General features: G+C 46.2%; 1 long non-coding RNA gene across 2 annotated transcripts; it reads left to right on the top strand.

Moving 5' to 3' along the window:
- The first annotated feature begins 268 nt into the window (after positions 1-268).
- Positions 269-23,215, top strand: LOC131423264 (uncharacterized). 2 transcript variants are annotated; one of them, XR_009224596.1, is made up of 6 exons: positions 269-6,422; positions 6,509-6,578; positions 15,417-15,612; positions 17,168-17,391; positions 18,117-20,732; positions 22,130-23,215. It is a non-coding gene; the product is annotated as an uncharacterized LOC131423264 (long non-coding RNA). The 2 variants fall into 2 exon arrangements; XR_009224591.1 differs by having other exon boundaries at positions 270-6,578.
- The last annotated feature ends 4,113 nt before the right edge of the window (positions 23,216-27,328 follow it).

The raw sequence follows: 27,328 nt of genomic DNA, 5'->3' as shown, positions 1-27,328 counted from the left end.
GCCATATTGTTTTTAGGATTGGCAAAGAACTACACCTAAATATCCAACACTGGTAGAAAATTGAATGAAAAGGAGCTCAGAAGCACCTTGTGGGCGACTATTGGGAAACAGCTTCTCCAGGTAGAGTATAGGTGACTTCTTTCAATGTAACAATGTTCTCACCTTTGTCTCCAAATAAGATTTATTCACCGGGTGAATAAATCTTGAGAACTTTGGAGACTGTGTGATGCCTGGAGACCTCAATCAACATGGAACACAAAAAATGACACACACTCTAAAATGGAGGTAGGGAAAGAGCTGGGTAGGCAGATGGGAGACTTGGGCTCACCAAGGTCAGGTTTCTCCTAACAGAAAGACCACAGTGGAACAGAATACAAAGACCACAGATGCAAGGCTGAGCATCAAACAAAGGGCGAGACATCTGTTATCCAGAGCCCAGACCTTTCTGAAAAGGGACAAACTTCAACACAGTGACCTTAACCTGAATGGAAGAAAGGGCACGTGAAGAGCACATTGTCACTGAATGCCTTACCCAGGAGTGGGCTGGGGGCTGATTTTCTTAACCCTTAGATCCTTATAAAACCTGAGACAACTGCCACTCACTGGCAATCCTCTCTTGGGACCCCACCCATGCAGGAGTTCCGCTTTTTTTATATTGTTTTTGTAATTTCTGACACTTTGCCCTCACCCTTCCACTATTTGTGTCTGAAATTCTTTTAATGGATTAACAAGGCAAAGAACCCACTCAACTCCATGGTATGTGTTACAAAATAACTGTAGACTAATTATGTCAGGAAACTAGACTGATGTGGGAAGTGCTATTACCTACTGCCCATCCCCACATCCTGCCTGTCCCCAGAATGGGGCTGCAGTTGAACCCTTATGAGATCACACAGGGAAGATCCTTTCAGACCTCACTAAGAAGAATGAATTCTCCACCTTGAAAATGTGAAGGCAGCACCCAATATTCTGTACAGCTGCTGAAACTAATTCTGACCTCCACGCAGGAATTTCCTTCTTCTAGGACAACACCCTCTCCTCAGTGCCATTGCCATACTTTCCAGGCAGCAGACGCAATCCTGCTTATGACAGAAAAAACAGAGATCCAAAGCGCAATTCATGGATAAGTGGACAGGCCCTCATGAAGTACTCCTCATCGCTCAGACATTTCTAACTCTCATTCACCACATCTGAGGAGGAAAGACACCACCAGAAGATGATTTGCCCTTCTCATCCTGGGAACCCACAGTCCCTGGTTAGTGGACCACCACTCTATAAATCTCACATGTCTGTTCAGGAGACAACCCTAGATGGAATATATCAAGCTTTCATGTGTTCAATGATTGTTCCTCTTGACCTTCTCTGTCCCTCCCTAAAACCAGGTCAGAGTCCTTTCCACCTGGTTACAAATTGGGCTCTCTGTTTTTGATCTCCATCATCAGGTGGATGGTTGAGACTGTGGAGAGCTCCCTCTGCTGGACACTGACTAAGGAATTTGGAAAATTCAGGCGGCCAATCAAAGTACATGGCAGCAGGTCCCTAACTGGCTCAGATCAAGGGGGATAGCTGCCATGCTCAACCCAAAATGCCTCCTTCCCCCTTCTAACCAGGAGAGTCCTGAGATGTTCAAAATCAAGGCTGAGAAGTGAAAACCTGTCTCTTCTAGAAAGAGAAGGATTTGACACCACTCCAGACAAAAGCCATGGAGTAGGTGATGGAGCCAGATGGCTACTGGCAGGAGAAGCTGAATGGGTGAGAGATCCACCTCATGTACTGTGCACTACATGCATTTTGTGGAACTCCCCACCGAGTAGATTGGGCTCCCCAAAAGTTGTAGAATGCAACCATCACGCTGAAGGAGACCATGTGCCTTGGCCTATAGATACATTCTTGGGAAATGAAGAATCTCCTTTTCTGGCCTACTCAGAATGTTTCTTGAGTTGAAGGGATGCTGGCCCCTGATCTAGTGCCCCAACTGGAAGTGTAAAGGGAAGACTCACACTTGCTGTACGACCTGCCACCTGTCACACACTTAATTGGTTTTGAAGGGTCTGCATCATCAGTCACATCCACCAGGGGCCCCACTGCTCATATTTTTCCCTTTCCGAGGTGGCCTCTTCTTTTTGATTCTTTGTGTAGTTTGTGAGTCTTGGGCCAATCACCATCAGGAACATCTTCCACAGAGAGTGCAGGCATGGCATCAGAACACCTGGGCCAGGAAGAACAAGAAAAGAAAACTCACTTTTGTTTTGAACCTAGGGAAAAATTAATTCAAGGGTGTAACATATTCTTGAGGCATTTGTGTCATTCTTCTTTGACAAAGCAGGAGTGCTTCCTGAGTACATCTTCCCACTTTCTGGAATTGGGATGGTAGTAGAGTGTTTTCTGTGTGAACAAAAAAAAAACTTAATCCGATGTTAGTGTTAAGGAAATATTGAGAGGTTTTCAATATGTGGACCAATGCATGTGGAGCTCTGTGGTCATCATCCCCATGCTCACAGCCCTCCCAGGGAAGTCTAAACAGAAAATGACTATAGCTCTCAGCCCCCAGAGTAGATGGAGGTCCAAGGGCCAACCACTGCTCCTGAAATTGGGTCATTGGAAATTCATACCATCAGCTAAACTGAGCAGGGGCCTCTTCTGGAGACTGTAGCTGGGTAGGAAAGCTGACACCGTCACTGCTGACTGGCTGGAGGTGCAGGGTTGTCCCTCTATATAACTAAGAGTCCTCATGGGAAGAACCAATCTCCTGGAGCTCCTCACACCTCCACACATCTCCCTCCAGTTAGCACACCAGCTGCTCAGGAGAAAGGTCAGACAAAGTTTCCCTCATGTTTCCAGTGGGGATAGAGGAAACTGAGGCATTGGCTTCTAGGTCCACCTGGATCCATCCTCCTTTCATGAATACAACATATTCCCTATGAAGAAACCATCTGAGCAGAGCCTAACCAGCCTGGGTTCCCTGGCATGTGGGAAGGGAAGGCTCCAAATGTAGTCCCATCTGGCCTTTTATTGGGGAGAATGGAAATAACTTCCTCCAGTTTCCTCTGCACTTCCAGTCACATCTGAAGAGGAGGAATGAGAAGGACTTGAGAAAGTCACAGCCCAGGGTCTCAGGCTCAATTACTGACTGGTCTCAGGATTAATGAAGGCTTCCTCCCTCCATACCTCACCCTGCAACTCTAGGACCTCCATATACTAATGGCAGTTTTCACAAGACGGAATTGTAAGACTCAGACCTTATGAAGATATCCTTAGGAAAACCAAAGTCACAAGCCCTTAAAAAATACAGCTCATCATCACACCACAACTCTGAGCCAATAAAATATAAACTAGATCTAGAGGCCTACAAGCCTCTGTTCCTTTTCGCCAGTACATCATGTCCACAGCAGGACTAAATGTGAAAAGTGCACTAACAAAAGGCATCATTTGAAGAGACAGAGGCAGCAGTAGAACCATCCTGAAACATGCAGTGAAGAGAGCCTTGGACAACTGAGAAAGAGAAACAAGTGTGGTTAATATGCTAGGGCTCTAAAGGACACATAGGGCACATGTGATATGAACAGAGAGAATGTGCAGTGTGGATAGAGCAAGCCTGGGAGCCAGGTTCTGATTTGGCAGAAATATTGCAATGGTAAGGCTAGGACTTTAAAATCACTAAGATCAATATGTGCCTGGTTGCAAAGTGAAAGACAGCGTGCAAGAACTGATGAGGGATGGAAAGGGGACAGGGCAAACTCTAGTGAGAATACAAACATGAAGGTTAGTTGTTAAAAATGTCCTCACAGGAGAGGGCCTTCCATACATGGGCTTCTGCATAGACTGGGCAGTGGCCAAGGATTCAAAAGAGTCATTTGAAGTGAACTGAACAAACTCTGAGAATACAGAGAAGCAATACAGAAACCTGCCAGAGCAGGTGAGCAAGAGATTGCACTAAGTTTCCAAAATCACTCCAGAATTCTGCCCCTGAGAATTACAGTGAATGAGCTCCAAAACATACAGAGCCTCCTAGCAGAATTGATCACCCAGAGGGAAGAACCAGTGAGCTCCAACACAGTTCACTTAAATGCCAAAGAGAGCAGAAACAGAGGAAGAAGATGAAGTAGGAATAAAGAAAGTGTAGGAGACTTGGGGAAGCAACATGAAGGGCCATCTCTTAAGATAAATTGGTTGTCTTCTCAGCAAATGTTAAAACTACACTGAAACTACCAGAGTATAAGAACAGTAGTGAATAAACTGGCCATATTTCAATGTGGAAAACAAAGTAGAAAATCTTCATGATCATTAGAACCCTATGCATGTTACATTAGCAAAATCATTGACCCAAAACATGCATGCTAAAGAATTTCTACAACACAGTTCTCTTACTCTTCAATAATCTGCTCGTGTCCATCAGAAAGATGCTGCATCCTTAATGACTTCTTGCCACAGTCCCTTCAATGACTATAAGTGAACTGAAAGACAAAATACATGAAAAAAATGAGCCTGATCTCAAAGTCCATTAAGCAACTGATGAGCAGTAAGGACAGCCTCCTGGACCCACCTCTGCCAATCATGGCTAAAAAGCCTCCTGTAAAAAGGAGAAACAGACTACAACAACATTCAGAAGAGTGGTGACGTGTTGCACAATGGGATACATAAGCTGGCTTTCTAAATAACTGTCCTTGCTCCTCAGTCACCACAGAATACACTAAGAGGATTATTCTGCACCTATTTTATAAATTCCATGTGGGAAAAATAATACTACTACCAAAAGTGGGGGTGCGGGGAATGCAGTGCCAAGGAGCAGGCCTTGGTTGGGTCATCACCTCTAGGATTCCAGCTCTCCTTTAGCTTGACTTCCATCTCTTCACATTTCTACCAGGACACTTAACTTACTGAGAGCCATGTTGCCTGGCCCAGAAGGCTGATCCTTGTAAAGACTAGTGTTGGAGTTCCGTCTAGGGCTTCCTCCTAGTTCATCATACAAATACCTTGTGGCAATTCTTCTATTTTAAAGGGTAGGCTGATTGACAAGCCCACCTCACCAAACAAACAAACAAAAAAACAATGAAACCAACAAACAAAAAACAGTGGTTTCATGTGAAATGTGATATGGAACAGTTTTTGAGAGCTGTTCCATTCCCTTAATGACTGGTTGTCTCAATTGTTGGGGGTTTGGATCAAAATGAGATTTCCTGGAAATCTTTATCATTTCCCCAGATTTTTACTGCTGCAGTATGTCTTAGCTCCCCCTACCTCCAACCGCTACCCCTTGGTCCCTTTTCTCCACTCGTCATTCCCACATTTCTTTTCCTTTTTGTTCTTTTTTTTTTTTTTTTTGCATATCAGAGGAAGCATACATCCCATATTTGTGCATCTAAGTTATTTGTGGATGTTGGTGTGTAGGTTTTTTTCTAGATGTGTCCTCATCTGGCTTTGGTATGTGTGCAATGGTGGCTTTATAAATTTGGAACGTGTTCATCCCTTTGTATTTCATGGAGTAATTTGAGGTGTTTTGGCATCAGTTCTCCTTTAAAGGTTTTTGGTACACCTCAGCTGGGAGTCCATCCAGCCCTGGGTTTTTCTTTGCTAGAGACAATAATTAAAAGCCTTCCATCTCATTACAACTCATTGGTCTGTTTGGGTTTTCTTTTGCTCTTGATTCAGTTTTGGTAGATCCTATTTATCTAGATATGTATTCATTTATTCTAGGTTTTCCAATGTATTGGCGTACCAGTTTCAAAGTAGTCTCTAATGATCTGCTGGATTTCTGTGGTATCTATGGTGATTTCACCTTTTTAATCTCTAATTTTATAAACTTGGATTTTCTCTCCTTTTCTCTTGGTTATGTTAGCATTATCCATCTTGTTTACGTTTTCAAAGAAACACTGTTTCATTGGTCCTTAATGTTGTTATTTTTTTATTCCCAAGTGCATTAATGTTGGCTCTGATCTTATTTCCTTCCTTCCTTCAGTGTTTGCTCCTCCACCATAGCCTGGCTTTTACACCATTTCCCATTTACACGGTGCATGATGGGGGCTTCCTCAGTAGAGGGCGCTGAAGTGACACTGCAGGAAGCAGAGGCCTCTTGTGGTTAAGCTACTGCACCATTGCTCTGTGATGCTGGTATGAGTCCATGTGAGGGCAGCCTGGATCAGGTGAGGGGATTCTCAGATCCTGAGGAAGGCTTTGGTCTCCAGGAAAATTTTCCAACCCTTTCCAAGCTGATCTTAGGTGATGGTGCCCTCCTAGTGAATGGTCCAACTGTAGTGGGAGGTACTGACTCTGAGTTCAGAACTTGGCAGTCCCTGGCTCTACCCATGCCCACCTGAGTGGTAACACAACAACCACACTGCCTTTACCGGGCGCATATTCCCAAGGGTCCCCCATGCCTTTCTGTTCAGAGGAAGCTGTGAGAGCCATGGAAGCTGCTCCCACAGGTAAGGAAGTTTCAGGTGGGCTGAGGGAAGGACATGCCTGGCTGCCCCTACATGTGCTCACCCATGCCCACCTGCTTGTCCCCCAGGGGTGAAGACCTGGCACAAGGCAGAAGATGCTGCAGACTACTGAAGATGCTGCAGACCTTGAAGAAAAAGGTAGGTGCAGGATGCACATCTGGGAAAGCAGAGCCAACTTGGGTCGGGGGCAATGGCTCCTGGAGGGGTGCTCCCTGGTGACAGGCAGTGTCACACTATAGGCAGGCTCACCCAGGATGGAGGGCTGGAGGTGTGACCCATGAGTTTAAGGTTCTGGGGGTGGCAGGGGTGGATGCAGTGTGAGGATCCTCCAGGGTGGGGGCATACCTTGAGGTGTCTGGTGGGACTCCATCTTCTGCAGGAACAGCTGTGTGGGGCTCAGTGAAGAGGGCTAAAAAGAGAGACATGCTCTTGGGGACAGGTAGGCCTGTTTGGGGAGGTTGATGTTGAGTGAGTTTGCCAAGGAGGGCCCAGCCTTCAGCAAAGGAGAGAGGTTCAGTTTAGGGAAAAAAAAGACTCTCTCCTGCACCCACATATTCCTAGACCCCAGAGCCACCACCAGGAGACAGAGGCCACTTCTTGGGGGTCACAGGTCAGGATCTGTGAACTGCTTCTTTGGCAGTCAGGGTCCCCTCATCCTAACCACCTTACACAGGAGAATGACAGACAGACTCCTGCTGTCCTGCTGCCCTTTTACTGTCCCTTGGGCCACCCTGGAGATTAGTCCAGCCTCTGGATTTATAGCCAGTCACCTGTGAGGTCCCTGTAGAGGTGGGGAACATTTACAATGCTGGGGGCTAAGGATGGCATCTTCATGGCTGGACTGAGTGTGCGTGGGTGCACACATGGCTGTGTGTGTGTGTGTGCATGTGTGTGTGCATGTGTGTGGAGTTGTGGCTGGAGTGTGTGTGTATGAGAATGTATGTGCATCTGTCTGCAGATGTCCAAGTGCATTTCCAGGCATTGTATGTGAATCTGTGTGAACTGTTTTTGTGAATCTGTGTTTGTGTAATGCATGAGTATATATGAATAAATAAGGCTAATATTTTTGTGTGTGTGTGACTTGCCCTTCTCTAGTCATCCCCCACCATCGTTCAGCCTGGCACCCCTTTGCAGTCATGTTTGCATCTTGTGAGCTGTCAGCCAGAGATCTTGCATGGTGTAGACATTTTGGGCCATCCTGGTGTGTGTGTGTGTGTGTGTGTGTGTGTGTGTGTGTGTGTGCGCTTTAGGGTTGGCATCATGTGATGGATGCACTAAGCATCACTGAGGAGCTCCTTCCCATGCAGATGCAGATTGAGCACTTACTCACATGTTTTCATTGAAAGTACAACCCAGTCTGAGGACAGGTAGATAAATAAGTTCCATGGCAGAAATCAAGGTCAGAGAGAGAGGGAAAGGGCTCACCAGTGGTGGTGGTCAGCTTGGCCTCTCTGAGGGGATAACGTTTGAGCAGAGCATTGGAAGGGAGGACATACATTTCAGCAGGAAGTGTGTTCCTGGAAGAATATCAACACCTGCAAAGACCTTGAGTTGAAAAGACAGAGTAGCAAGGTGGCCAATGTAACCAGAGCAGAGTGAAGGAGAGTGACGATGAGGTCAAAGAAAGAACAGGGCCCACCATGCCGAGCCTCTTGGCTGCTGAAGTCTTTGGTCCTCACTCTGGATAACATGAGAGCCCTGGGGGAGTTTGGACCAGAGGAGAAACATGCAAGTATCAGGGACAAGTGGGGAGCAAGCACGGTCCCCAGGGTGTCAGGCCAGAGAGGAAACTTCTGCCTGTTCTTTGTAGAAATTTTACTCTGGGCTGGGAATCCCAGGCCCAGCCTCCACTTTCCAGCATGCAGAGGAGGTGCTGCAGAATTCTTGTCCATTGAATGGGTGCAGAACTTCCAAGAAGGACATTTCTGGGTCCCGTGAGTCCTGTAGGATTCACTCAGTTGAGCCTGTGTGTGGGCTCATGGGGCAGAACTTCTCATGAATAATGCAGTCCCCCGCCACCGGATGTGTTTTGAGGCTGTTTCAGGCCTCTGGCAGTGCAGCTCCTGGGTTCTTAGGATATTGACGAGTGTCTGGTAGCCTTGATCTCCCTGGTTCTCAGAAGTGAGGGTGGCAGGAGGGGCCTGACTTTCTTGTTTGCTTGTGTCTCCTGTGCCATCCTGTTGGGTCTCCCTGCCAAAGCCTCATGGGGTGCTGTAGTAGTTGGGGAGAGCATTATGTCATGGGTTAACAAGTAGGAAAGGGCACTTTTGTTACCCCAATGGTCCTGCAATTGCTAAGGCTGCCGACACCTGATGGAAGAGGACTTGGCCTGAGTCCTTGTTCCTAGGCCTCAGTCCCTAAAACCTATGTGACCCCTAGAGAGTCCCTCTCACATCCCCCTGTTCCTGCTTTCTAAGCAGAAGAGGTTCTAGAGCTGACCACCACTTCTGGTGAGCCCTAGGGTCTAGCCAATGCCTGGCACCACCCTCTGTGACCAGGCCCTCCCTGGAATTTGCCAAGGCTACAGATATAATAAAACAGTAGCTGATAAGGCTTGCTCCCTGCCAGGAAGCCCAGGGCTCAGTTAAAGACATCCTTAGTAAATAAAGGCATAAAAACAAATAAGCAAAACAAAAATCACCATACGATACTGAGCCTGTTCTATAGACAATCTAATTTAACTACCTCCATGCTCTGTGCAGTGAACAACACACCTTCACTTGTGCATTAGGAAAATGGGACAAGGAGATGGCAGGTAAGTTGCCTAAGGTCCCAGATATGGTGAGTGGTTCACCCAGGGGTCTGGCTGCAAACCCTGCTTTCCATTGATCTGCAGCTGGAACCAACAGCCCATAGGTGGTTGTTACCTATGCTGGGAGTTGGCAAAGGTCCAGACTTCGGAATCAGACAGTCCTGGGTTCAAAGTGTGGTCCTGCCCACTTAGTAGCTCCTGAACCTCTGTGATGACAGTCTCTTTCCCCTTATGCAGCAGTGTTGCTGACCTGTCCTAGTGGCACCATCTGTATGCAGGAAGGTGTGCTTGGCTCATTCCAGTGGGAGCAAGATGGACTCAGCTGTAGTGGGTCAGTTTCTTCCCTCTGCTCACAGATGACTTGGCAGATGCTCTCAGAGCATGAGCTTGATCATCTGGATAAGCCCTGGGTAGGGGTGCTGCAGGCCCCAGAGCTGTGCTATATGTTGAATACAAGGGGTATTTCTTGATGTCCAAAGAGATAAGCCCTTTGGAGGGAGCCTCTGGCCCTGCCATGATGTTGTCCTGAGCCCTTGGGTGAGGGGTTTCCGAGTTCTAAATTCAGATGGGTCACTGTGTTTTTCTTTTAGTGATATGAGAAGATAGAATATCCATATTTTTATGCTTTTTCTGTGCTGATGTTTTAGGAGCTCAGATTGTGGGTGTTCTTAGGGATGCAAAAGTTGCTTCCACACTGAGGCCACAATGAAAAATCAGATAGCTGAGGCCCTAGGAGTCAGACACTCAGTGATTCTTTGGTCTTTGAAAGCATTCCCTGTAGTTATTCTTCAGTACATTATGCTTAATTAGTAGATTAGAATTATAGAATCTTCCATTCATCAAACCTCAATCCTAAGTGCTTTGCCTTGTCTCATATAATTTACAAGGCTGACTTCCTCTTTTGAAGGTGGAGGTAGCAACTCCTCTTTACTAGCAAGGATGTTGAAGCTCTGAGGGTTTAATGACTGAGCCAAGGCCACACAGCTGTGAAGCAGCAAAGTGGGTCCATCTTTCAAATTGGATAAACCCTAACAAAATTAGCCAGAACAATAAGTAAAGAAACATAACTTTACAGGAGAAAAAGAAGGCTGTAAAGTGGATTGCTTTGGTTCACGTGTGTGGGAAGTATGTGGTGAACACAGATTCAGGCACAGCTTTATCCAGAGGTTGCAGTGATGTCCTCAGGATACTGCCTCTCTCCATCTCCCTGCACTGCTTTCTCCTGCTCACCCTCTCTCAGTGGGGTGGTGGCATATTGCCAAGCAGCTTTCGGGGCACAGTCTGCTAGTTTGGCATTGAAGGAAAAGACAGTGTCCCATGCCTAATGATGATAATGAAAGTAATGGGATTGGTGTGGCTGGTCCAGCCTGCGTCACTGCTTCTTTGTGCCCATCATGGTGGAATGGATTGATCTCAGTGATCAAGCCTCGAGGGGCTGAGTCACCATATAAGAGAAAGAAATTGTCGCCAAAAATATTCAAGGTTAAATGATGAGGCAAGGAGGTGAAAGCCAAGCAGGCAAGCCACAGATGTGCGCACTGAAGGGGTGAGATCAGCTACGTTTGGAGCATAGCCTCTTGCAGTAGAGGTGGCTGAGTTTGCCCCTGTGCCTGTCTTTGGTCCTAAGTGCTGCCTGCAGGCTTACGGTTTGCCAGGTGTCCACTGGATCAGGTGAGCAGACCATGATATTGTGCACACAGACACCTACTTGCTGCATGGAGACAGCATCCCCAGCTTGCCTGGGTACCTCCAAGTGTCCAGAATGCATTACCCAAATCTGGCCCACGTTGCCCAGGTCTGAATCAGTGAAGGCAGGTGTACCTAAGACCCATCAAGTGTGGCTTTGAAACAACAGAAACTGATTTCTCACAGATCTGGAGGCTGACAGGCCAAGATCAGGGGGCCAGGATGGCAGGGTCTGGTGCGGGCCCTCCCCCAGGTGGCAGCCTGCACACTTCTCATTATATCCTCACCCTGTGCCTTTTCCACAGCTTCCAAGCCCTCCTCTCCAGTCCTGGGGGAGCTGGGGAGACCACAGTGAGCTCAAGGAAGGCCCCTACCCTCCTGGAGTCCATGGTCCAGAAGGAGGGCCCGAGAAAGAACAAGCAAACTGATGAAGAAATAGGTTGAATTCAGAATTCAGAGGGGAGAGAGGGTCAGGGTGTTCCTGGGTGGTAGTCAGAATGGGCTTCTCAGAGGAGGTGTAGTGGGAGCTGAGAGCTTATTGATGGACAGGAGCTGCTGGGCCAAGAAGTGGGAAGAGCAGCACAAAGGTGCTCAGGCAGCAAGCAGCTGGCAGCCTCTGAGGGGGCAGGGGTGACATGGAGATAAGTAGGGACAGCACAGGGACAGAGAGGGAGAGGTGGGCCACCCTAAATCTGAGTCTTCCCCCATGGCCTCCTCCTGAGGAGGTTGCAGGCAGGACTTCTGATCTGTGACCATCAGACACCTTCTCTGTAAAGACCTAAAAAGTCCCTTGAAGGCCATGCTGTGCTGAGCTTGGAGAGAGGCAGGTTGGAAAGGAGGTGCTGGGTCTGTTTGCCCCGAGCTCTGGCCATCTGCCCTTAGCTGCCCCAGTGCAGAGTGACAAAGCACACTTCTTTCTTTTCTTGTTTTTTACTTGAAAACTTTTTAGAGCATTTTTAAGCTCAAAATTGAGAGGAAGGACAAAGATATTCTGAATGCCCCCGTCCCTGCACAGCCTCAGCCTCTGTCACCATCACTGGCCACCAGAGAGGCACATTTGTTCCAGTTCAGAAACCCACATCATTGTCACCTAGATTCTTGGGCTTACCTTAATCTTTACTCTTGCTGATGCATATTCTGTGGGCTTGGACAGTTGTAGAATGACGTGAACCCACCTTTGGCCATGACCATGATGTTTACTGGCAGTGAGCTGAGGAAGCAGGTGTGTTGGCCACCTGGACAGAGCCACCTGTAGCTATGTGTGGCTTCACTGATGCAAAGTGAAGTCTCCTCACAGGCCTGATGGGCCTTGCCTCCCCAGGTCAGCAGCCTCATTGGGAACTTGGGAATGCTAAAAGAGACACCTACATTGCATAGTGCTATGAATCTTTGGGCTTACATGGGAAGCACTCACTTCCAGGAGGCACCCATAGGGGTTTGTTGAATGAGTGAATAAGTGCACTCTGTTCCAGACTTGGTGTGGGACAGCCTGGATTTGAATTCCCACCCTGATTTGAATTCCCACCCTGGCACTTCATGCTGAGTATTCTGTGGCAAGTCATTTAATTTGTCCATGACTCAGTTTCCTCATCTATACAGGGGTGTTGTACCCATCTCATTGAGTTACTATGAAGAGTGGAAGAAACCATGTCCCTGAACATGGGCCAGAAACACAGTGGTAGATGGTGCTACTAAAACAAATGTACAGACACTTAATAGACAGCAGCTACTGTCTTCAATTCTTTGAAGGTGCCGTATCATTCCACAATTCTTATGGAAACTTTTCAGTGTGTTTCTGGCTTTGTTGGGATATTTTTCAGCCACATTGTGTAGAATTGGGTGGAGAAGGCCATTTTACCTTCTTATAAATGATTTGGTGGAAATTTGTGATTTGGCTTCTCAATTTAAGACATTTAATTCACATTGGAATAAATTCCAATGTGACGGCACTAAATCAACCAGTAATTAAGGATGTGGCATCTTTCAGATGAGTAGAAGCAATTCAAGAAAGGATAAGAATGATGTCTTTTAGAAACGCTTTATGATATAACTTTTGGGTCAGTAAGTAACATGCTTAATAAATATTGTGTTAGGTCAGCTTAGTGTCTACATTTTTGTATCCTAGTAGCATTTTATCTCATTTTAGTATTGTTGATGAGAGAACCTATTTATCTTGAAAGACATTATTTAGTGTTACTTTCAACATTTGCAGCTGTGTATATCCAGATGCTTGGGTCAAGCAGCTGTTGTGTACAGAAAGCCTTTCCTCTTAGGTCATGTGTCACTAAGGCAAAATGAGCACATAAGCAGTCTGCTGTCCATTGGAAGCCACAGCAAAGGGACCAGGAGCTGCAAGGGCATTTAGGTCTTTTGGAAGTTGAATCCTGATCATTTCTTTGCTTAAGTAATCTTCTCCCATTTAGTTTTTCTTATGGTACTTTGAAGTGATGATTCTACTGCTATTTTGGGGAGAGCATAAACAATTTTTTAAGTTTGGTATAGTTTAAAAGAACTTAGCATCATGTGCTTGTCACCTCTGGTAGGAAAGTAATGAGCAGCCACTTAGCTCCCTGTGTACAAGGAAGATGATCCTGAGTCTCCTGGGAGAGTTAGCTAATTCTTGAGGTTCCTTAGGAGAGGGGAAAGGTGTCAGCTCCTTGAGTTTTATACAAGAGTGAGCACAGGGTGCTCAGTGGTCATGGATTAGTTTAGTGAGTGTTCCCTGCAGGGAATGGTCTCCTGTTCCCTGTCCAGTCCTCAAAACTGAATTGTCTGTCCTTCTCTCGGCTCCAGTATCCTTAGCTATTGAGTCAATATTGCCTCCTGAAATACTTCTTTGTTCATGTTTCTGGGGCCTTGTTTCAATATTTTACTTGGAGGAATAGGAGGAAATTGTCTTGAATGACACACAAAACAAAGGGTAGTGGCTTGCTGCTTCCCTGAAAGAAGCAATGTAGCCTTTCCCTAAAGTCATGAAGATAGAGTCTCCACTCCTCTGGTTAGGACCATGCTGTTGGACAAAATCTTGGCCACTTCACAACATTGTTGGTTCTTGATATATTTTGTTCATCAGTGAATTTTACAACCCACATATTTTCTCTTCTGTGAGGCACTCAGAAAGGGAAGCACAGAAATACCATCCCCTTGCCATTTCATGGGATCCCTGGGTCTCTCTGGTTGCTGCCACACAAACTTTTCTCCCAGAGCTCTAGAATCCCAGCAGTGCCCCAGCTGTGGGGCTATGGAGCCAGACAAAAATGAGACTTCCCTTGACTCGAACTTAGAAGTTGTCTTCATGACCTGGCTGATTTCTGTTTCTTAGAAACCAGATGCTGATGTGGATCCACTTGGAGGGAAGGGAGCTACAGGCCTTGGGCACCAGGATGCTATGGTCTTTTGGATCCTCTGTAATGAACCCACATAATACAATGGGAAGAGACCTTGGGACAATTCTAAATCTCACATGAAGCCATTGGCAGGTCTCTGACAAAGGTGAGGCTATCTCTGAATATCAGCCACTATAGCATTCCACTGGTGCAGAGAGGGGACCATGGCCAAGGCAGGAGTTGACTTTCTCTCTCTCACTGTGGGACTCAGGTCATGGTAGAGTTGCATGTCATTTTTTGTCCCTCAAATTCCAATGCTGTGTCATCTGTAGATTTGTGTATTACTGACTCATAACTTTAGCATTAGGGTATCTGAGGGAGTACATGTATGTATGGGTTCATTCCCCTGATGACCACCTGAAAAGCAGGTGGTCTAATAATCCTTGATGGACACATTAGGGAGCCATGGAGGTCTTTCAAGCCACAATGACTTCTTCAGGATCACACACATAACCTAAAGGAGGACGTGGGTCTGGACCACATTCTGTTCCAAACCAGAGGAGCTGCCTATTCCTGGCTTATCTGTGGACCTGATCCAGGGTGTGTTGGTGTAACTGTGTTCACTGGTGCCTGTGTCATGAGAATATGGGAGCATCCCAGATCCCAGGGGGCCTTTGGAAGCATCTTATGTGGGAATAGAACTCAGGTAAGGAGTCCCCAAGGAAGTGACCTCACTTTTTGGTCACAAAACATACAGACCTTGCAACCCTAGTAGCTAGGCACCAACAATCAGATACAGTCCCAGTCTGCTCACTGGTGTTGAGACAGCAAGCCCAGTGCCAAGAGTTCCTGATCTGTGGATGCTCAAGCCTCAGAAAAGTCCTGAATAGGGGGGCCTTTCTTGAGTTCTGGGTCACTGCTGGGTCCTTAGAACTCTGGCAATTTTTCCCAAGGAGAGCAGAATTGAGACATGACAGGCAACCACAAGGGACCAGAGTCTAGGACACCACTCAATTTCCCCTTGATTGCTAGAGACCCTCACCAGGTTTGTGTGTGTATGTGTGTGTTGTGTGTGTGTGTGTGTGTGTGTGTGTGATATCTCAAGAATACAGAGATAAATCCTTCAATTTAACCTGAGTGTATGGCAATGAGTCATTTTGCATAAGGCTACTTTTCCATGTTGTAGTGTCCCTATTTGATTCCACAATCTAGGGAGAAGATGACCAAGATTCATCAATGGATGTGTCCTGTCTACTGGAAACCTTCAGAGCACTCATCCTCCAGGAGCCAAGGAATGGCCTGGTTCCTGTCCTGCAAAGGGGAACACCTCCTATGGCCATGAATTTTTATATTCCTACCCAAATCGGGTTAATCCTCAGAAGGTGCTGGAGCTGCTGTGTAGTAAAAGGTGTGTATCAATCACCTCCAAGCCCTGGCACATGGCCATGTCCTAGTTGGTCCTGGGATTTCTGGGCAATCCGTCCCCTCTGGAGAAAGTAGTGTTTTCAGAGGAGAACCCTGCCTGGATGTTTAGAAAACCGAGTAGGATGAGCCCAAGGAGTGTCTGCCTCAGGCATGGTTCTGTGTAACATGCTGCCTGCAGCTCTGGTCTTACCCTGTGGGCACGTCCCCTCTCTGTGAGCAAGTTCCCTATCTCAGGCCTCACTACTCTGAGGCTTCAGGATAAGCAATTTTCACATTTGGGAAGGAGTCTGTGGACTGCATCTGGGAGCGTTCCAAACCTGCATGTAGTCAGAACAGGGACCCTTGGGGAGAAAGGAATGGGTCCTGGCCCTGAGGTAGCTAGGCATTAGGTGGTTGGGCTCAGTCATTGCTCAAATGTATATGTAACATCACTATTGGCCATCACTTTGCCTACCATTTAGGAAGCAATGCAGACAAACCTCCTAGCCCTCCAGAACTTCCATGATTGTCAGGAAGTTAGTCAAGCCCACCAGCCATCTTGGCAGATGAGGGGCACAGGATGTTAGAGGTGACAGCTGCCTCACCTTCTCTAGGTATAGAAACCTGCAGCCCGATGTTTGTGAGGAGTGGCTACAAAAAAAGAAGTGAGTGGTCTTTGGGCCAGTCGGGAGGGCTCCTGTTTTAAGAGGGGCCAATTGATTGGCTGTTGTAAAAGATAGCTGGGTAAACCCCAATTTCCACCCTGTGTGATTTCCATCAGAGGACTCAACTCTGGGGCTTATACTGTAGAGAGGACATAGTGTGCTGCAATGGGATTCTGGACACCCAAGGAGCAGAGGAGTGGTTGGGGCCTCAGAACCAGGCTCTGTGAGGATCCCATCCCAACACAGCCAATTCCAGCCTGGGTTGCCCATACTTTTCTGTACAGAGACTGGACAGCAAGTGTGGGGAGCCACTTACCCACACATGTGCCTCAAATGTTGCCCTTTTGATGTAGTGCATGGGCCTGCTTGGGCACTCATTGAGAAGCCCATGATGCAGGGGCCTTGGGAGGTGCTACCTAAAGGTGAGACCCAGTCCCTCATGACTCCCTGTCTCACTCCACACTCCATAGCACCCTCTGCTCCATCATTGAAATGTGGCTGTGCCTCTATCCAGAATATTTTTGAGGTCCGAAGACTTGGACAACCTGAAATATCTCAGGGCCTTCCTGTTACTCATTATGCCTGAATCAGAGGGGAACTTCCATGTCCTTCCCCAGCTGGAGAACACAGATCCTGTGAGTCTGAGCTCTCTGATTATGGGGATGGGGCCTGAGGTGGATGACTGAAGGTGTGTGCAGAGGAATCTCTGCTGGTGACCCTGGGATCCACCATATGGTCCCAAAACACACAAGGCTGACATCCTGCAGCTGATGGAACCTAGTCTGGGAAGATATCCTATTGGGGAGGGCCTGGGCTATTCTCAGAGGCAGGGTTCTAGTGTGAATCGGGAAAGGCCCAAGGAATGCCAGTCATGTTGGGTGTTTTCTCCTGCAGGTCCAGCACCACCCCAAGTGATGTAATTGCCTCCAGCAGCCATGGCCTAATTTACCTGCTTATATTTTTGGAGCATATTATCACATTCCCTGTGAAGGAGGAGGAATAGCCCTGAAAACCGAAGTTGGCCCTACACCAGCACTGAACACACAGGAAGATATGGAGCCATGAGTGGCCACTGTAAACATTCAGGAAGAGGAGACACCTTAGCTACAACTAAGCAAGTGAGTGTACATTGAATATTATCCTCCTCATGACGATATATATATATATATATATATATATATATATATATATATATATATATTTACATATGGTACTCCAAGCTGCCATCCCATCCTTTGAAAGAGAGCCACCTTTCCTGGCAGCAACTTAAATTTCAGGCACCAAAACAACAGAGGCAGGAAGCCAAGAAAGTATTAGGCCAGCAGCCCTCCACTTCTCCTGGAATGTGTGCTCTCCACCCTAGTTCTAATGTTTTCTATGGCACCACCCACATGTGACCTTCTGAGCATTACCCAGTGCCAGACCCCCCAGCTCAGCTCTCCTTCCACTTCCCTCTGAGATTGTCTATTTTTTTTGTGATGGTAATTCTTTCATTTTTAGGATGGCATTGTAAGTATTTTTAGTGACAATCTTTTATGTTGACCTAAAAATGCTCATCCATTCACCAGGCTGTGCCACCATCAGCACTATGTAGCTGCTGATGGAGCCCACGTAGAGCTCATGGTGCTGTGGGAGAGGACACAAACAGGCCATCCTGGAGAAGGTGAGATAGAGGTCCCTGTGAATGGAGCAGAGGTGACTGCCTAATGAGTGTTGAAGATTTCAGGCCATTATAACTCATACTGTGATCTGTGATATTAACTATTTTAATTGTCACGTGGCACTAAAAATCCTGTTCATATAAGATAACAACCTTAATATGTGCATTCTTATTGCTCCACAGATCATGGCTCACCATCCTCTTATTCTCCAAGACACACTATTGAAGTAGAACCATTAATAAATCAGTAATGGTCTGTACTATTTAAATAAAAGGAAGAGTCTTATGCTTTGCACTTCACATAAAAAGCTGTGCATCTTGCACTACTTTGTCACACTGAGAATGCAAAGGAAATGTTCATGAAGGAAATTAAAGGGCTGCTCCAGGGCATATGTAAATGACAAAAAGGAAATAACAGCATTATTTCTCATTCGGAAAAAAACTTTTCATAGTGTGGAGAAAAGAAGAAACGACCCACGTTCCATTCAGCCAAAGCCAAATCCAGATAAGGCCATCACGTTACATTGTTCTACTGACGAGAGAATTGAGAAAGCTGCAGAAGAAGTTTGAAGTTGCCAGAGTTTGTTTGATGATGTTCTTGGCAAGAGGCTCCTCTCCATAAAATAAAAGTGCAAGGCAAAGAAGCAAGTACTGATGCAGAAGCTCTTGCAAGTCATCAAGGAGGTCTTGCTAACCTATTTGATGAAGATGTTTTGTGGGTTAGGTAGTAGGTGTCCCCAGAAGCTCACAGGTGAGCCAATGCAAGGTTTATCAGTGAGATGATTCAGTTTTGAGATCAGTGAGTTAATCCCTTGACAGAAATAAACAGGCAGCAGGCATGGAAGGGCATGTGATGGACCCTTCCCAAGCCTGGGGGTGCAGGTGGCACCTGTGGAAGTGTCCAGTGGCTCTGAAATAAGTCTGGTATCCAGAACTGGAGCCTACAGAGGCCAGCCTTAGCATTCCACAGCAGAGTTCCACATTGGAGTTTCCCAGTGACCCGGAGCAGTGCAGGATTCTGTAGCAGGAGCATCCATCTGTGAGGAGGATGTCAAACAGGAGTCCCATGGCAGTTTGGGGAGTCCAGATGTATCAGTGGCAGGATGGAGACTTGGCCTCAGGCTTGGAGGACAGCCACGAGCAGGAACCAGGACAGTGAAGCCTTGGTGTTGGGCCTCTGTGGATGTCAGTTTCTGGAGTTCAGTTATGGCAGCGGTGGCAAAGGCAACTGAGGAGTCTGGAGGTGGTGGCAGCAAGCCAGGCATCCAGACAGGAGCATCCTCATCCTCTGGTGGTGGTGGGAGTCTGTTCCCAATGCAGTGGTGGTGGCCGCAGCATTACTGGTGGCTATGTGGGGACTCCAGTGGCCACAGTGTGGAGCTCTGGTAGCGGTGATGGTGACAGCATGGGACAGTGGGCCTCAGAGTCAGAGGGCAACTGGAGGCTGTGATGGTCTCTGCAGTGGCTCCCCCAGGTGACTGGTCTTGCTTCTAGTAGAACCTGCCTGCTCAGGAAGCAGGACATAGGAGCTGGTGGTACCCAGACAGCTGCTGAGGTCCTTATACTGACCAGGCCAGCCATGCCTGGCATTGGCCTTGAGTCCACCAGGCAGCTGCTCGCCTGATCCTTGAGTCCCTCCCAGGGTTGTAGCCTCTAAGGGGTGAGTAGGCCATCTTCCAGCTGGGGAAGCCTTTGGAGAGGACACCCACCCTCCCCAGGCACATCTCCCCTGGGCTGTGGCAGCAGAGTGCAGAGGTGGGAGGTGGGGGGGCCTAGAAAATCCTCACCCTCCAAGGGCATCCTGGGGCAGGACAAGAGTGGAGGGCACAGGTGGCAGAGGGAGCCTAAGGGTGCAGACCCTCTGTCTTGGTCTTCTGCTGCCCTTAGCCACAGAAATGTGCTTTGGAGGTGAAGATGTCCTAGGACCTCTGATCTCTGTCCCCACAGTCCATGCAGGATGTGGCTGGGGACAGTGGGGTTCTCTCCTAAGGCCACCTCAATCTGGCAGACAGCCTAGTTCCTCAGTAGAAGCTGTACCAGGGCATGAGGTGAAGAGGAACCAAGTGGGCTCATGGCCAGAGCGAGGCATGGCAGCTGAGGGCAGATAAGTTCCTGGATTGCTGCCTGGGTACTGTGGTCTCCCATATGCTTCTTCCTGAGCAGGCCAAGTCCACCAGGAGAAAGACCAGGGCCTGGAGCTTCCAGAGGCCATCTTAGCTACTGGTCACCTTCTCACTCTGATGCCCACTATCCCATGCCCTCACGACCACTGCCAGCCTGGAGCTCTTTGCTGTAGCCACCCAGATTCCCCACATGGCCACTGGATGCCACATTCACCACCCTGCAGCCGGACCCCAATTACTGCTGCAGGAATGAGATGCTCACTGCTGGACACTGCCTGTTGTTGCTGCCCCTGCTTCTGGGCTCTTCTGGTGCCACCACCATCGTGCAGCAATTGAACTTTCAAACTCCAGCTGGATTCTGACGCTGCCCACCAAGGACCCAACGTCACTGCACTTCACCCCAAGCCTGATATCCGACCCCTATACTGAGGACCCCTGATGCAGGTGCATGTTGCTCTCACCCCTGCCAGACTTTGAAGCTCCACCCTGCTGTCACCAGACTTTAACATGGACACCAGACAGTGATGCTCAGCACTGGATGCCAACTTTATTGCAACTGCAGCCAGACTCTTGTCACTATGGCAGGATGACAACCCTCAGGACTGGATGCCTCTGTTTTCACAACCACTCTTTCTGGATCCTTCCACAGTCACCGCCAGCATGAGTAGGAAGCAAGGTACACAGCTGCATGCTGACACATCCACAGACACCCACACCCCATTCCAATACTGCAGTCCTGACTTTTGATGCCTGATGCCCTATGCTAAAAGTGGCTGGATGCTGCTATGGCCACAAGATGCCCCATTTCATGATGGTGCCATTGGAGTGAATTGACTCCAAGGCTTCTGGTCTGCTCAAGATATACAAGAGCTAGGAAACTGGGCATTATCCATCACAGTCACCTCACCATGCTGCCTGCCTATCGCCACCCCCCCCCCCACCCCCGGACCAACCACGACTCCTCAGGACCCTTGAGGAGTTATGACTCTAACTCAGGGAACTCATCCAAATAAACTAGTGAGCACATTAAATAAAGGCTGAGGTCCTCACAGCAGGCAGTGGGTGGGTCTAGGTGGGTCCAGCTCACTGCTGAGAGAGCAGGGTCAGAGCCTGGGAGCTGCTGACCAGGTCTGGACCTGATCCTTTAGGGCAAGCTGGAGAGGGATCTCTGGATGCTCTGGGAGTCCAGCCCTGGAAGCACCTTCTGGTCCTTTCTCCTAAACTTCCCACCACGTCTTCTTCCCCTATCCCCCACTCCTCCCTGAGGGGACTCTGTGTCCTGGACATGGGGCCATATGGGCACTGGGTCTCTGGGCAGTGGTGTGAGGCCTGAGCACATTGCAGCAGGCTGGGGACAGCCAGACTGGCCATACCTGAACTTGGAGAAAAACAACCCATTTGGAAAATACCCTCCTAGATCTACCAAATTTAGCCTAACTCTGGCTTCTTCCAAGAGATTATCAAGAAAGAAAAAATATAAGTTAGCAAGTTTTGTCTGGCTAAGGGGTATTGTGAGGAGGGGTAAAGACTTCAGAATGGGTAGAGCTGGATACAACCTTGGGTTTGCATCTGGTAAAGTAAAGATGGTGAGGAGGATAAGCCAAGGGTAAATTAAGCTGCTGAGCACTGCCTAAACTTTGGGATCCAAGTAGGCATATGACATAATTTCCACGCAGAAATATATTCTGAGCTTAAAGTTAACCCACTTTGAAGTGCAATTGACCTTTGAGACAGGGGGTTAAAATTTATTTTTTATTTTTTAGATGAAATAATAATATATGGAAGATCATAAGCCAATGTTGGGTCAGGCTTCTGAAATTATAGGTTGTTTTCAAATTTGTTTAAAGTTACATTGAGATAAATCTACATAGTTCAGGCCTCCTGGGATATCCCCCACCTCTGTCACAGCCCCACTCTGAGCACTGTCCACAATCCCTTACTCTTCTTTAGAGTGTCACCAAATATGTCAATACATGTATGTACACATGCAGAAATATACATTATGTAATATTTTGTTCCTTTTGGAATTTCTTGAAAATAAAATCTCTTATTCTTATGTACATTCTTTTGCAGCTTTCTCTCCTTAATTTGCACCCTTTAAGCTGAGCATCAGGAAGAAGGAAACACCTGACAAGCTCAAGGATCAGAAGGACACCAACCCTTCTCAAGTCATTCTGGAAGCTGACTAGCCTGCATGTGCCCAAAGCTAGAGGAAACATCAGCCCTGCTTCAGCCACTGTGGGCTGGATGATCCACACAAGGTGTAAGATAAACTCACCAACAGGAAAATGGACTGTTTCTCCCTCTAAGACAGCTCTTATACTCTCATTGCCACCACTTACCTCTTTCATATACACAGTCCTTTCTTTTCTCTTGACTCTAGGACTGATAACAATCAAACACATAGTTAACACTATCAGAAAACTACCACATGTACCAGTTCAAACCTGAAAGGGTATTACGGTTGGCATCCAAGCTCACTAGTTGGTGGATGGTTTCCTGTTCTTGATGGATTCAAATCTTAATTGACATAGCAGGGATTATGCTATGAACTTGTTCATTGCTTCCATGTTTGCTTCCTCTTTACATTACAACTAGTGGGTCTACTATAGAAGCAGCTGTTAAAAAAAAATATGATGTGACATTATATAAAGCTTAAAGCCAAGAAGATAATAATGCTTTTTGACTTAGAGGATTAAATAGTGAGCATCAAAGGGGGTAATGATGTACCCCACAGAAGACCCCCATCTTCATTGTAAGATATAAGCCTCTCTCCTAGTCAAGGAGATAATTGTTTAAGAAGTGAGCAGGATTTCTAGAGAACTTATTGTGCTTTGCGCTCCTCTTTGTTGTGAAGGCCGGGTTTCTTGTAAAGGCCTGCAGGGCTGGGGTTGTGGTCAGTGACAGAGCACTTGCCTAGCATATGTGAGACCTGAGGTTTGATTCTTGGCACCACCAAAAAACAGAAAAAAATTACATGTATTATTCTCATCTACAATTTAAAAAAAAAGGTCTCCAATCATGTGTGTTGATGTGCAAAAGATCTGTTTCCATAGTAAAAAAATTTGAAACCTCTTTCCAACCAAAGAACGTGGAACAAAATGTAACTGTTATGTTAACCATTGTATTGTACAACCACCAACTGAATTCTCTGAGAATTTCCAGACCTGAGGTCCAGAGATTGTTTGGCTTTAGCCCTTCTGGATTGCTGCAGCTTAAATAAATCTGTTTCCTCCAAATTCCTCAGGTGTCCAGCCTTATCTATCCTAAATCAATGCCTGCTTGAAATGCTAGAATGTCCCCATTCTTGAAGGGCACACAGAGACAGTCTCTCAGACTGTGTCACAGTATGAATTCTATGAAAAGTCATTCATCACAAAAAAAAAAAAAAAAAAAAAAAAAACTAAAGGCGGGTTACACTACAGGGACTTCCTGGAAGTAACATCAAATTTACATGATAAAACTTGTACACCTATATTGAATTGCCATGATTTACCCATAAAGATATACAAATGAAATGAATAAAAAATTTTAATCTGGGGGAAAATATGTTTTGTGAGAAATCTGAAAGCCATGCTTGCATTTTGTGTTGTTTTAAATGTTATACAGTAATAATATTTGATAACATCATTACACTTTTTAAATCTGAAATAGACATCAGAATTTTGTCGCATAATATTGTCAAAAAGGGAAAATTTTATTGATTATAAGCAGAGGTAACAGTTGAATTAAAAGTATTGCACCAGACACCAACTCCATCAGAACCACAGTCTGGTGAAGCCACCACTTGGTTTCTGCCCAAGCAAGTGCCCACGTGTGCCTGACTCTTTGCCACCCAGTAGATAGGAGCCCTGACTGAGGGTGGTGGGACCTGAATTCCAGCCCCCTTAGTGCTTATCTTGGGGCACCTTGCACAGCTGTGCTCTGCTTTAATTTCTTCTCTGTGAGGACTTGTGTCCAATCTGCCCATGGAGCTGTTGAAGATCAGTGAGGAGCTTCATTAAGTTTAAGGAAGCCTGGCTGCTGTACAGTGTGAGGAGGGACATCCTGCCAAAGGTAGCTCTGTGACTGACCCCCCACCCTCTCTATGCTCTCCTTCATGGTCTTTGTGGAAGGCAGGGTGATTTTGTTCATCTGCCATGCAACCTGCCAGCTCCAAGGCAAAGGGACCCTCCTCTGACCTCTACCTGCCAAACCAAAGAAGGCCATTGTCACTTCTCTCAGGTGGTGAGACATGTTAGATCACAGTAGTTAGCACTGAAATGCAAACCAATAACAGGAAATGTAATGGGTTTTCTTTATGTTGCTCTTAAAGTTTTCTTAAAATTACTTTTAAGGCAAGTGGGTAAACAGATAATGCAGGAAATACAACAGATATGTGAATAATCAGAACAAAGGGAGTCAATTAAGAAATACACCAAGAAAGATTAATGGGGCTATTACTAACTCTTGGAAGGTTCAGTTGGGGTCACTGTGAAGCTAGAATTTATGGCCATAGGAGTCTCAATAAATTTCAGTAGAGAAATTTTCTTAGAATTTCGGGAGAAAAAGTTTCTGTCTGGTCATTGACCCCAATATCACACTAACATAGTATTTACTTGTAAATGAATCCCCCTCCCACTTAATATGATGGCCATTCTGACAGTTCTGGAGGGGACCAACTAAGGTCAAAACCTCTACCCCCTGACATGAAGGAGTTCAACACATGATTGGCAAAGAGTGGAGAAGGTGGACCCAGTTCTCAGGGAACCATACAATACCAGTGAATTTGGAGACAGCACTTTTTCCTTCCTTTTTCACTGCGGGCAGCTGACCCACTCTCTTGAGAATGCTCTTCATTTAAGCCTTACATTACTTTAAGAAAAAGTTATCTTGCATTGCCTTTGGTGTCTGGAACACAAGAAGTGAAGTTTGGAGCTTCAACTTCCCACTCTGCAGTGACATCTAACCAGGTGCCTTAACTCAGATTGACAGCCATCTACAGGAAGGCATTTGAACCTCACCTTGTTCCTCTCCCAACTTTGGTTGAAATGATGTCTAACTTAGCCCCTGATAACTTGCAGTTTGCTTTGGATTTCTCTGTCTACACTTTACTCTGCTGAAACCTCTTCCATATGTCACACTCATACCTGATGTCTTTTATGTTCTCACTGTTCCTCTTTTTTTCCTGTTAATAACTGCAGTGACACCTTTTGTTTTTACTGATGATATGTTGATGTACACTGTCTCTTGCTTTTGTGTCATCCTTTTGAGCAAGGCCATTGAGAGGCAATGAGGCGCCACTGTTATGGCCATTGCCTTATGGTGTCCCCGTGACTCTCTTTAGCAATGAGCATCATACCACCATTTTTTAGAGGCTGCTTTCAGAATCTGGAGGGCAATGAGTTCACCATCTTTACCTACTTACAAATCATCTCATAGAGCACGAGTTGAAGATCCCTCACAACTACGAAACCTTTTCTCAGTTGGTATCTTTTCTTCACCAGAATGGTAATTATGGTTCTTACTCTACAGTGACTGAATGGACCCTATCTCCCCTCATATTTATTATTCCTAAGGAAAGCTCTTTTCTATGTCACTTATCCTTTTGTTATTTTTGGACTATCTGTGCTTCTAACAGAGTGACACAAAACCCCCTGCTTTCCCTACCCTACTTTTAAAAATCATGCCCATCCTACTCTTAAAATTATCTGCAAATGGATTAAGAATCACTTGCCAAGTTATATGAACTGGCTGGCATAAGGTTATTAAACATTCAATAAGACTACAGGCTTGAGCAACAGAGTTCATCAAATGAGGCACGAGTTGATGAATTTGGAAAGGCATTCTATGGAACCACACAGGGATGCCTCTTGGTTCTGGGTTTAACATGGAATGTATGAGAGGGACACATTCAGTTCTTCATTTCTCTTGCCTGATTCAGTAATGCTAGGGACTCCTGGAGGTATTGACAGACTTATCGTCAGGAAGTCTAAACTACAATACTCTTTTGCCATTAAATTCATGTTGTACAAAGCAAGGACAATGGTTAGAAGTCCCCTAAATAAGGCTTTCTTTTTACTAAGGGATTCAAAAAATTATGTGCTATATGGAGCACTGATGAGGCCTTTCTAGCAATGATGAGTCAAACCATCACTGGCCTAGAGTATCCGCAAACCAAAACTCCCTTCCTCTCAACAATGTACTTACCACTCTAATCTGTCAAAATAGAATTCTCCCACTCTCCTCTGTACCCACCATTACCTGCTCCTATTTCCTGCAACCCTGGTTTCCCTCATTATGAGTCTGTCTCTACTCAGCCCACTGCCAGGTTACACCTATCACAAGAGAAACATGGAGAATCTTGACTGATTAAAGTGCAGGTACTTTTTCTATGCAAGATCTAATGCAAACCCAACAGGATTTAAAAAGGCTTACTGATGACCCTGATAAATATATAGTGGGATTCCAACATTTAACCCAGGATGTTAAGGTAATCTGGAGACATATAACAGTAATTTAGAGTCAAACTCTAACAAACAGAGACATCAGGGAACAATAGTTGCTAAGGTGTGGAGGATGATTGACATCTTATGAACACTTTATACCCTGTGGGCCCTTCTGCTGTTCAACCTGAGCATCCTCATTGGAATTATGATGAATCACTTGGAAGGTGACACAGGGAAAACTGATTTCACTGGAGTAAAATCACAGGGCTTTTGTAGACAGATTAAAGGAAAGCTTAGTAAAATATGCACACTTAGAGCCTACATCTCTTGAAAGGCAACATATTTTAAAAGATAAGATTTTCTTTAAGTTACCTTTAAGGCAAATGGGTAATTCATTCTTCAACTTGCTCCAGATATTAGAAATTACAAAATTGGTATCAGGCCCTGGGACTTCCCTTAAATGTAGTCACCTAGGTCTTTTATGATCAAACCAGGAGGAAAATAATGGACCTAAAAAAGGAGAGAAGAGGAACACAGACCAATACAAGTATGGACTATAGCTCTTCATGGCCACCCTCTTTTCTCCCCCACAGGACCCTTAAGCCTAGGTGTCTATCATCATTACAGAAAGTGAGGGCAGTAGAAGAAAGACCACACAATTAAGGGCAAGCTCCCAAAGACTTCTTGCCCTATATGTGGCAGGAGAGGTCACTGGAAAGTACCACTCCTTTAGTCCCAGTGGCTGGGGAGACTGAGGCATGAGGATTGCAAGTAAAAAGCCAGTCTCAGAAAACTAGCAAGGCCCTAAGCAACCCAGGAAGACACTGTCTTTGAATAAAATATA

Source organism: Marmota monax, unplaced genomic scaffold, assembly GCF_021218885.2.
Source record: "Marmota monax isolate L192 unplaced genomic scaffold, Marmota_monax_Labrador192_F-V1.1 WCK01_AAM20220418_F8-fsc00025, whole genome shotgun sequence".
Lineage (NCBI taxonomy): Eukaryota > Metazoa > Chordata > Mammalia > Rodentia > Sciuridae > Marmota > Marmota monax.
Note: the sequence above shows the minus strand (reverse complement) of the source record. Positions and strands in the feature narration are given on the sequence as shown.